The following is a 12606-nucleotide window of genomic DNA, read 5'->3' as shown; positions in this document are numbered from 1 at the left end:
CACACCATCACTTTATGTAATGAAAAAAAACGACACTTTCTGTGAAGTAAAAAATGACGTTTTTGAAACTTCAATTTTCAAAGACGAAGTTGCCTACACACCATCGTTTTCTCACAATGTTCTTGCAAAGCGAGGTTACGTTCCACCACGTTTTACCATTGAAGCTTGCTTCATAAGTAGCTTCTGGGCATGCGTGGATGAAAAAACGTCTTAGAAAACGACGTTTTTTGCTACACACGGTCAATTTCTGTGAAGTAAAAAGTGCACTTTTGAAAAACGACACATAAAATTGAAGCATGCTTCAATTTTTTTTGGTCGTTTTTTACAAGATATAAAACGACGTTTTCCCCCACACACAGTCAATTAAAGTGACGTTTTTAAAAACGTCATTTTTTTTCATCACATAAAGTGATGGTGTGTACGCGGCATGAGTGGTTGGAATGGGACCAATCGTAGCCTCAGTTCCGGTCTCAAGCTCTAACAATAAAACTTTATTAAACGAACAAAGCTATATAACGCTGAGATACTCTGTGGTAAATGGTAGCGATAATATAACAAATAAAAATAGGAATAATTTCCTATATATCGATATAAAACTTTGTCTCAATATTCAAATTGAGGCCAAAGAGGACAATCCCATTGATAAATGGTATATTTAAAAAATGATATATTTAAAATTGTATGTACTGGTACTACGCATAATACAACAAAAAAACACATAGAAACTCAATGCTGATAGGTGGTTGTTATTCATTACTGAGAAAGCAATTGAGGTCTAATTCAATGTTTAGACCCAACGGCTGCATTGTTTGTAAACAATGCAGCCATTTGGTCTCATTCTGAGAAACTTCTTGGGTAAGGTTAGTGCCTCTCCAATGTGTGGAAATCTTATCAATACCATAAAAAGTAAGTAGACTGGGATCTCTGCCATGGTATTCATCAAAATGACGAGAAACGCTATGATTCGGAAATCCCTTGATAATGTTTGCAACATGTTCATTGATCCTGATTTTTAATTCCCTGGTGGTTCTACCAACATATTGTAATGAACAGGGACACTCGAGAACGTATGTCACGTATCTCGAGTGACAAGTGATCAAAGGTTTTATGGTGAATTCTTGTTGACTTACATTGGATTTGAATTTTAATTTCTTCTTGCCCTGTCTGTTCGTAATTTTACATGATCTGCACCTCGTGCAGTAGTAAAAACCCGGACTGTCAAGAAAAGTGAGAGGCTTTTTGGGGGGGTCTGGAACGTTGGGAGATATAATGTTACGAAGACCTGGAGCTCTCCTATAAATAAATCTAGGGTTGGCAGGTAAAATTTTGGCCAAATCATTGTCCTTTAATAAAATAGGCCAATGTTTCTTAAAAACGTTTTCTACATTTTTATAATCACGATGGAATATCGGCAATACAGACTGAGTCTGACAATAAATTGTCATTAAGCCTCCATGAGGCTCTGGATTTATGGGGAGGTGCTTTTCCCAAGGTCATATGGATAGGTGCGTGGTCTGACCATAATATAAGGCCAATCGAGGTAGTAGGGGAAAAGTCCAGCAGCGACTGGGAAATAAGTATATAATCCAGTCTGCTGTAGGATAAGTGTGCAGGGGAGAAATATATATAATCCCTGGCAGAGGGATGGAGTACTCTCCACACGTCTACCAGGGAAAGATCAGAGAATAAAGTGCGCAGCCTGGTGGTGGTGGCCAAAGAAAACGAGGACTTACCATTTGATGTATCTAGGCGGGGTATTAAAGCAACGTTGAAGTCACCTCCAAGGATCATGTTGGTTACGCTGAACTTCCTCAGGCGGGAGAGCATGGTGGTAAAAAATTGCAACTGGTCCTGGTTAGGAGAATATACATTAATCACCGTGCAGATACACATTATTACATACAGGAGTGACATCACCGCTCTCCAGATAAAAGATATATTATACAGGAGTGACATCACCACTCTCCAGATAAAAGATATATTATACAGGAGTGACATCACCACTCTCCAGATAAAAGATATATTATACAAAAGTGACATCACCGCTCTATAGATATAAGGTACATTATATTGTCAAAAGTATTGGGACACTTGTCTTTACATGTACCTAAACTTTAATGGCATCCCTGTCTTAGTCTGTAGGGTTCAATATTTAGGTTGGCCTACCCGTTGCAGCTATAATAGCTTTAACTCTTCTGGGAAGGCTGTCCACGGGAATGTTTGACCATTCTTCCAGAAGAGCATTTGTGAGGTTAGGCACTGATGTTGGACGAGAAGGCCTGGCTCGCAGTCTGTGCTCTAATTCATCCCAAAGGTGTTATATCGGGTTGAGGTCAGGACTCTGGCAAGACCAGTCATGTCCCTCCACCCCAAACTCGCTCATCCAAGTTTTTATGGACCTTGCTTTGTGCACTGGTGCGCGGTCATATTGGAACAGGAAGGGGCCGTCCCCAAACTGTTCCCACAAAGCTGGGAGCATTTGGCTCCCACTGCTGTCAATCAAATCCAATGACCCAAGGGCAGGGCCGAGTCCTACATTCAGCATCTATGGACGCTGAATGTTGGACTCGGGAGTGCGCCCGCAAGGTAACCCCCTTGGGAGAGCGCTTCTCCTAGGGGGTTATACAATGCGGGGAGGAGCGCGAGATCCACCAAGGGACCCCAGAAGTCGGGGCCACTCTGTGCAAAACTAACCGCACAGTGGAGGCAAGTATGACATGTTTGGTATTTAAAAAATAAAAAAACAAAGCCTTAAAATCCCTTTAAGAGATTCCTTTACTGGAACTAAGAGGCCAAGCCCAATCCCTGAAAAACAACCCCATACCATAATCCCCCTCCACCAAATAATTTCGACCAGCACACAAAGAAAGGTCCATAAAGACATGGATGAGCGCATTTAGGGTGGGGGAACTTGACTGGCCTGCACAGAGTTCTGACCTCAACCCTTCTCGTCCAACATGCCTGACCTCACAAGTGCGCTTCTGGAAAAATGGTCAAACATTCCCAAAGACACACTCCTAAACCTTGTGGACGGCCTTCCCAGAAGATCTGAAGCTTTTATAGCTGCAAAGGGCGGGGCCAACTCAATATTGAACACTACAGACAAAGACTGGGATGCCAATAAAGTTCATGTAAAGGCAGGTGTCCCAATACTTTTGACAATGTAGTGTAAGTTATATAATACAGGGGTGATATCACAGCTCTCCAGATATAAGGAGGAGGACAGACTCCTAGCCCCCCACCAAAGTCACCCTGCAGGAGGACAGTCATAGCTCCCATCGGAGTCACCCTGCAGGAGGACAAGGTAATAGCTCCCTTCTTTCTATTTTTTTACCTTTTTTTTCCCGGTGGTATATTGTTCGGTCTGCGATATGGGCGCCGTCACCGGAACCCCTTTCAAGAAAACGGAGCCTTGATGTTTCAGCGGTTTCAGGTCATAAACGTCAAGGAAGGGGCTATATGGTGAATCTGAAAAAAAAATAAGTGCAACTAAGTGTCTGATAGAGCAAGAAGATGAGAATCTTGTGTTTAATGGAGACCATACACACTTCAATAAATAATCAATTTCTTTTGTGATGGAACAATTTATCTATAGTCGAAAACCCATTCGATCAACATGCCACTCGCAGGGTAAGTGGATTTCAATTGATAGTTAAGACTAGAGGTCGACTGATATATCGACCAATATTTCGCCTTTTTAGAGAAATCGGCATCAGTAAGCACTAATGGGCACCAATGAGGTGGCACTGACAGGCTGAATTGGTAGGCACTAATAAGGTGGCACTGATGGGCTGCACTGATGGGTACTGATGAGGTTGCACTGACAGACACGAATGGACACTGATAGGCTGCACTGGTGGGCACTTATGAGGTGGCACTGATGGGCACTGAATCTGATGAGGTTGCATTGACAGTCTGCTTTGGTGGGGACTAATGGATACTGATAGGCTGCACTGGTGGGCTGCACTGACGTGGCACTGACAGGCTGAACTCGTGGGCACTAATGAGGTGGCAATGATGGGACACTGATAGACTGCACCCCACCTCTCCACCCTAAACAATAACCTCCTCCCCACCTCTCCACCCTAGATTTTCTGAGATGAAGGGAACATTTTTTTCCCTAAAATATCGGCCGCAAAAATCGGCAACATATATCGGCCGCCCCAATTTTTAAATATCGGCATCGGCCAGGGAAAAACCCATATCGGTTGACCTCTAGTTAAGACAGCCCTCAAAAATTGCACTCGCCTGCTCGCATTTGGCGAGTGGATATTTAGGAGCGAGTGGAGCAGGCAGAAGCAGACCGTATGCTGCTGAGGGAGGAGAAGAGGCGCCTGGTGGATGCTGAGGGGATAACCCCAAACCGTCCTGGCTTGCTGGCAATCTCTGCTCTCCCCCCTCCTCAATGCAGACTCCAATCTCACGATTTTCAACCAGCTTCGCCCTCCGCCTCGGTCTCAGCAGCTCCCCTGGTAAGGAATCCTGCAGCCCCTATGAAATAGTTTTGAGAGACAGCTTTATTGTGAGCGCCAGGGACACAGGGCATATGCCCCACATTTGCTGGTGGGTGTCCCTGTGCTGCAACCGCCTGTATTGCTTTTGTTTCAGTCCAAGGCACCTTCTTTCTCTGACTGTAGCATGGAGCCGAGTGACGTGCAGTGAAACTTCTCCTCGCCTCTGTGCTACAGTCCCGACAGTCAGAGCTCTGAAGAAAAAAAAATAACTAAACAGCACAGTGCCGGCTGCATCCTATATTTCCAAGAGGTGACAGAGCTGCTGGGGGGATTTGTGAGAGTACTGGGGTGGGGGGGGGGGGGGGCAGGAATTTGTGAGAGAGCTGGGGTGGGGGGATTTGTGAGAGAGCTGGGGTGGGGGGATTTGTGAGAGAGCTGGGGTGGGGGGGATTTGTGAGAGAGCTGGGGGGGAATAGTGAGAGTGCTGGGGGGGAATAGTGAGAGCGCTGGGGGGGGAATAGTGAGAGCGCTGGGGGGGGAATAGTGAGAGAGCTGGGGGAGATTATTGGGAGGGGGGCATTGGTGAGAGAACTGGGGGGGCATTTGTGAGGGAGCTGGGGGGCATTTGTGAGGGAGCTGGGGGGCATTTGTGAGGGAGCTGGGGTGGGGATTTGTGAGAGAGGTGGGGGGGGGATTTGTGAGAGAGCTGGGTGGGCATTATTGAGAGCGTTGGAAGGGGGGCATTTGCAATTATGGTATACCTATGTATGAGCTGGATAAAATATGATAATTTACAAAGGCGTTTAGGGGCGGGGCAACTGGTGGCGAGTAAATCTTAAGGCCTGGCGAGTAGCTCAGGACCTGACATTTTGAGCCCTGGTTAAGATACAATTGCATCTTAGGATCATAAGTGTATCTCACCCCACGTAGGACTTCCCCGCCCGGCACAGCCAGGTACACTGAATTTCCACAGGTTCCCAGAGTCTGAAAACAGTCCAGCACTTTGTTTTGTTATTTTATTGAGGGGTTAATAACTTGGATGGGGAAATGATGGGACACTTGACTTCAAAAGCAAACTTCAGGAAAAACTCCTAGTATATACAGTCCTATATAGAGCTCCTTTCCTTCCTCCAGCACTTGCTTACAGAATCATCAGCAGTGTCACTCTGTAAAAGTCTATAGCAATGGCCCCTTGCAGGCAGAGACTCGCAGCCTCTATACTTGTGGAATGTAGAGTGACACCACTAAAACATTTAGTACGCCTTCCTCCTGTGGTCACTGGTCCCAGCACCACCCCTGCCAGCCCTCCTGGCTGCAGCAGCCATTTTTACTAGCCCCCCCTCCACAGTCCTTGCAGACTGCTCACTCACCTGCTGTCCTCTCCCTGTGCCTCCAGGAAGGATTTCTTCCGTGAGTTGTAGAGGGTTCCTCCAGCACCCAAGCCCCAGGTCACACCCCCCCCCCCCCAGACTAGGGGACACCCTCAAGGGCCAATTACAACCCCCTCAGCACTCCATCTCCATCTTCCACCCGACTGCCCCTGTTGGCATGACCCATTAGTATTTAAGAGGTGCCTGCCCCCTGCCAACCCATTTTGCTGGGGATTGGCTGGGGCCCTCATCAATACTCCAAGCAGCTCCTCCTAGACTCCAACCTCTACTTCTACTTCTAGAAGCTTCTCCAAGGTTCCAGAAAGCAGGGGGGGGTACCAGAGTGGTGGTTGCTGAGAAATCCAGACTCTCTGGGTCACTCAAACCTGACACAGATTCAACCCAGCCCTGGCTCTAAGCCAGGCTAAATTTTCCTACACCAACAATTAAAGGGGTTGTAAACCTTTGTTTTTTCACCTTAAGACATCCTATGCCTTAAGGTGAAAAAAAACCACCTCGCAGTGTCCGGCCCCCCAGACCCCCGTTTTACTTGCCTGACCCCCGAAATTTTGTGAGCGTGTCCCCACCATTGCTCTCTCCACGGCTTCCTGGCTCTTGATTGGATAGTACCACCACCCCTCCCTTTAGAATGTAAGCTCTACGAGCAGGGTCCTCCTGTACCATATGTATTGAACTATACTGTAATTGTTATATCCCCCCATACATTGTAAAGTGCTGCGTAAACTGTTGGCACTATATAAATTGTGTATAATAATAATAGCAGCAGCAGCGCAGCCATTGGTTCCCACTGCTGTAAATCAAATCCAATGACGTGGGTGCTGGGGGGCAGGGCAGAGTCATACATTCAGCGGCTATGCACGCCAAATGAATGACTTGGGAGCGTGTCCGCAAGGTAACCCCCTCGGTAGAGAGCTTCCCAGAGGGGGTCATCTAATGCGGGGAGGAGCCGCAAGAGCCGCCGTGGGACCCCAGAACAGGTGGATCAGGGCCACTCTGTGCAAAACAAAAGGCACAGTAGAGGTAAGTATGACATGTTTGTTTTAAAAAAAAAAAAAAACACACAAACCTTTAGTGTCACTTCCCACCTGGCCGATAGCACAATGACGGCCAGGCGGTGGTCATATGACAATATAACAGCCGACACCCACTGTGAGGGGTGCGCATCAGTCTGACACATAACTACACCAAACTTGGTAAAGAGCTGACTGAGGTTCTTTACCATGTGATCAGCGGTGTCCAATCACGGCTGATCACGATGTAAACAGGAAGAGCCGTTAATCGTCTGACGTGGGGGTTTGTGATGATTGTTTGTCAGCGCAGGGCCCCCTCGGATGCCCGCCCAGGACCACCAGGGATTACCATTAGGGTTGTCCCGATACCACTTTTTTGAGACCGAGTACAAGTACCGATACTTTTTTTCCAAGTACTCGCCGATACCGAATACCGATACTTTTTTTCAATGTCATGTGACAGTATTTTTTTTTTTTTTACAGTGATTTTTTTGGGGTTTTTTGTGTTTTTTTGGGGGGGGGGTGGATTGTCTGTGTTTTTTTTTTTATTTATTTTTTTACATTTTATTTATTTTTAAAAAAAAATATTTATTGCATTTTTTTTTTAATCAGCCCTGTTGGGTTTTTTTGGAGAGATATCAGGGGTCTTAAGAGACCTCTGACATCTCCCCTTTGAGGCCCCGTACTCACGACCAAACATGTCTGCTGAAACGCGGACCAGTTTCAGCAAACATGTTTGGCCGTGTGTAGGCCCAATCGGACCATTTTCGGGCGGATCGGACAGGTTTCCAGCCCCGTACATGTCCTGCCGCCCGCCATCCCTCGCATGCGTCGAATGACTTTGACGCATGCGTGGAAGCCTTTTAAAGGCAGGCCGCCCACGTCCCCGCGTCATTGTCGCGGCGACACTGCGTCATCGACGCGGCGACACCGCGGACACGCCCCGCGTATTGTTTACGCTTGGACCTCTGTTCGATGGTGTGTACGGCCATCGAACAGAAGTCCCCGGGCAGTCCCCGGGCAGACATGTCCGATGAAAACGGTCCGCGGACCGGTTTCATCGGACATGTTTGATCGTGAGTACTCGGCCTACGACAGAGAAAGGCACTAGGGACACAGATTCCCCAGTCCCTTTCTCTGCAGCTTCAGCTAAGAAAGGAGAGAAGCTCCTCTCCATTCATAAACTGAAGCATCGTGATCACTGACTCTGTTCATTCTGAAAAGGTAGGAGCCGGATTTAGCGGCTCCTACCTCCGCTCTCCGTCCTGACAAATTGAGGGGGGAGAGAGGACAGCACGGAACACGGGGGGAGAGAGGACAGTGAGGAACACGGAGGAAAGAGAGCACAGCACGGAACGCGGGGGAAAGAGAGCACAGCACGGAACGCGGGGGAAAGAGAGCACAGCACGGAACGCGGGGGAAAGAGAGCACAGCACGGAACGCGGGGGAAAGAGAGCACAGCACGGAACGCGGGGGAAAGAGAGCACAGCACGGAACGCGGGGGAAAGAGAGCACAGCACGGAACGCGGGGGAAAGAGAGCACAGCACGGAACGCGGGGGAAAGAGCACAGCACGGAACGCGGGGGAAAGAGAGCACAGCACGGAACGCGGGGGAAAGAGAGCACAGCACGGAACGCGGGGGAAAGAGAGCACAGCACGGAACGAGGGGGAAAGAGAGCACAGCACGGAACGCGGGGGAAAGAGAGCACAGCACGGAACGCGGGGGAAATAGCACAGCACGGGGGAAAGAGAGCACAGCACGGAACACGGGTGAAAAAGAGCACAGCACGGAACACGGGGGAAAGAGAGCACAGCACGGAACACGGGGGAAAGAGAGCACAGCACGGAACACGGGGGAAAGAGAGCACAGCACGGAACACGGGGGAAAGAGAGCACAGCACGGAACACGGGGGAAAGAGAGCACAGCACGGAACACGGGGGAAAGAGAGCACAGCACGGAACACGGGGGGAAGAGAGCACAGCACGGAACACGGGGGAAAGAGCGCACAGCACGGAACACGGGGGAAAGAGCACAGCACGGAACACGGGGGTAAGAGAGCACAGCACGGAACACGGGGGAAAGAGAGCACAGCACGGAACACGGGGGAAAGACAGCACGGAGCATGGGGGAAAGACAGCACGGAGCATGGGGGAAAGACAGCACGGGGGGAGAAGACTTGCAACTCCCCTGCCTGCCCAGGTAGGGAAAGAGAGCACAGCACGGAACGAGGGGGAAAGAGAGCACAGCACGGAACGCGGGGGAAAGAGAGCACAGCACGGAACGCGGGGGAAATAGCACAGCACGGGGGAAAGAGAGCACAGCACGGAACACGGGGGAAAAAGAGCACAGCACGGAACACGGGGGAAAGAGAGCACAGCACGGAACACGGGGGAAAGAGAGCACAGCACGGAACACGGGGGAAAGAGAGCACAGCACGGAACACGGGGGAAAGAGAGCACAGCACGGAACACGGGGGAAAGAGAGCACAGCACGGAACACGGGGGGAAGAGAGCACAGCACGGAACACGGGGGAAAGAGCGCACAGCACGGAACACGGGGGAAAGAGCACAGCACGGAACACGGGGGAAAGAGAGCACAGCACGGAACACGGGGGAAAGAGCACAGCACGGAACACGGGGGAAAGACAGCACGGAGCATGGGGGAAAGACAGCACGGGGGGAGAAGACTTGCAACTCCCCTGCCTGCCCAGGTAGGGAAAGAGAGCACAGCACGGAACGAGGGGGAAAGAGAGCACAGCACGGAACGCGGGGGAAAGAGAGCACAGCACGGAACGCGGGGGAAATAGCACAGCACGGGGGAAAGAGAGCACAGCACGGAACACGGGTGAAAAAGAGCACAGCACGGAACACGGGGGAAAGAGAGCACAGCACGGAACACGGGGGAAAGAGAGCACAGCACGGAACACGGGGGAAAGAGAGCACAGCACGGAACACGGGGGAAAGAGAGCACAGCACGGAACACGGGGGAAAGAGAGCACAGCACGGAACACGGGGGAAAGAGAGCACAGCACGGAACACGGGGGAAAGAGCGCACAGCACGGAACACGGGGGAAAGAGCACAGCACGGAACACGGGGGAAAGAGAGCACAGCACGGAACACGGGGGAAAGAGCACAGCACGGAACACGGGGGAAAGACAGCACGGAGCATGGGGGAAAGACAGCACGGAGCATGGGGGAAAGACAGCACGGGGGGAGAAGACTTGCAACTCCCCTGCCTGCCCAGGTATCGGCTGAGGCAGCGAAGCATTTCCCCCGAGTACAAGTACTCGGGGAAATGCTTGGTATCGGTACATCCCTAATTACCATCAAACTGGACCACCATATATGCCCCCTAGACCACCATGAAAATGCCAATCAGCGCCCAGGCAGCTACCAATCAGTGCCCATCCCCAATGCCTGGCAGTGCCATCAGTAATGCCCATCAGTGCCAGTGCGGCTCCTACCTCCGCTCTCCATCATGACAAATTGAGGGGGGAGAGAGGACAGCACGGAACACGGGGGGGGGAGGACAGCACGGAACACGGGGGAAAAGAGAGCACAGCACGGAACACGGGGGAAAGAGAGCACAGCACGGAACACGGGGGAAAGAGAGCACAGCACGGAACACGGGGGAAAGAGAGCACAGCACGGAACACGGGGGAAAGAGAGCACAGCACGGAACACGGGGGAAAGACAGCACAGCACGGAACACGGGGGAAAGACAGCACAGCACGGAGCACGGGGGAAAGACAGCACGGAGCACGGGGGAAAGACAGCACGGAGCACGGGGGAAAGACAGCACGGAGCACGGGGGAAAGACAGCACGGAGCACGGGGGAAAGACAGCACGGGGGGAGAAGACTTGCAACTCCCCTGCCTGCCCAGGTATCGGCTGAGGCATCGGAGCATTTCCCCGAGTACAAGTACTCGGGGCAATGCTTGGTATCGGTAGTATCGGTACCGGGACATCACTAATTACCATCAAACTGGACCACCAAATATGCCCCCTAGACCACCATGAAAATGCCAATCAGCGCCCAAGCAGCTGCCAATCAGTGCCCATCCCCAATGCCTGCCAGTGCCATCAGTAATGCCCATCAGTGCCACGGATCAGTGCCCAGTGTCGCCTATCAATGCCTACCAGTGCCACCCATGAGTGCCCAGTGCTGCCTATCAATGCCCATCAGTGCCACCTTATCAGTGCCCCATCAATGAAGGAGAAAACATACTTATTTCCAACATTTTATAACAGAAACAAAAGAAAAACGTATTTAAAAAAAAAAAATCTGTTTGGCAAAAAATAAAAACCGCAGAGGTTCAAATACCACCAAAAGAAAGCTCTATTTGTTGGGGGAAAAAATGATAAAAATTCTGTTTGGGTACAGTGTAGCATGACCGCGCAATTGTCATTTAAACAGTGACAGCGCTAAGAGCTTGGCTTGGCTTGGGCAGGAAGGGGGTGTAAGTTCCCGGTATTGAAGTGGTTAACCTATTCCGGCACACTAGAGGGTGCTACACAAGTATCAATCGCATCTGTTTCCACCATGTAATCTCATTATCTGATCAACTATTTAACCACTTCCCGACGGCCGTACGACTATTGACGGCCGCAGGGTGGTTCTACTTCTCTGAGGCGCCGTCAATTGACGTCCGCCCCTTTCCGCGCTCCCGAGCGCGCAGCGGGGAACTTCTGTGCTGCCCGTGTCCCTTGGACACAGCCAATCACAGATCGCCGTGAACGGCCAATCGGAGTGGCCGTTTGCTAGGCGATCTGTGCGGCCAATGAGAGATGATCTCATATGTTTACATATGAGATCATTTCTCATTGCCGGCACTCTCACAGACAGCGGTGCTGTCAGGGAGAGAGGAGACCGATCTGTGTCTCTTGTACATAGAGACACAGATCGGTCACCCCCCAGTCACCCCCCCCCCCACACAGTTAGAACACTATATAGGACACACATTTAACCCCTTCCTCACCCCCTAGTGTTAACCCCTTCCCTGCCAGTCACATTTATACAGTAATTAGTGCATATTTATAGCACTGATTGCAGTACAAATGTGAATGGTGCCAAAAATGTGTCAAAAGTGTCCGATGTGTCCGCCATAATGTCGCAGTCGCAATAAAAAAATCGCAGATCGCCGCCATTACTGGTAAAAACAAAAAAAAATATTTCCCTTATTTTGTAGGCGCTATAACTTTTGCGCAAACCAGTCGCTTATTGCGATTGTTTTTTTTTTTACAAAAAATATGTAGAAAACGTATCGGCTTAGACTGAGGATAAAAAAAAAAAAAAAAAAAAATTGAGCTATTTATTATAGCAACAAGTACAATTATTTTTTTTTTTTCAAAATTGTTGCTCTATTTTTGTTTATAGCGCAAAAAATAAAAACCCGCAGAGGTGATCAAATACCACCAAAAGAAAGCTCTATTTGTGGGTAAAAAAGGACGTCAATTTTGTTTGGGAGCCACGTCGCACGACCGCGCAATTGTCAGTTAAAGCGACGCAGTGCCGAATCGCAAAAAGTCCTCTGGGCAGGAAGGGGGTTTAAGTGCCCAGTAAGGAAGTGGTTAATTTATTGACTACTTTTTAATTCAAAATTGAATTCAAAATTCCTCAAAAGGACTGCTGTATCAGAGCAGGTCACATGACAGTTGTAAAAAAAGGTTGGCTTCCTTTCAAGCCATTCATTGTGTACAATTGTGTTGCTAGTTGTAATTGGTTACATTGATCACGTGGTACAAACTGG

General features: G+C 49.6%; 1 long non-coding RNA gene across 1 annotated transcript in view; it reads right to left on the bottom strand.

The window, feature by feature from the left end:
* LOC120938041 overlaps nt 1-3767 on the bottom strand; it is a 51616-nt gene extending 47849 nt beyond the window's left edge. Inside the window, exons 1-2 of the long non-coding RNA XR_005748777.1 lie at nt 3335-3767; nt 1734-1851 (exon numbers count right to left, since the gene is read on the bottom strand). This is a non-coding gene — a long non-coding RNA (uncharacterized LOC120938041). The remainder of the gene's footprint in view (nt 1-1733; nt 1852-3334) is intronic.
* Between the last annotated feature and the right edge of the window lie 8839 nt (nt 3768-12606).

The sequence above is a fragment of the Rana temporaria genome, chromosome 4 (assembly GCF_905171775.1).
Source record: "Rana temporaria chromosome 4, aRanTem1.1, whole genome shotgun sequence".
Taxonomy (NCBI): domain Eukaryota; kingdom Metazoa; phylum Chordata; class Amphibia; order Anura; family Ranidae; genus Rana; species Rana temporaria.
The sequence above is the reverse complement of the archived record's forward strand: the minus strand, read 5'-3'. Positions and strand labels throughout refer to the sequence as shown.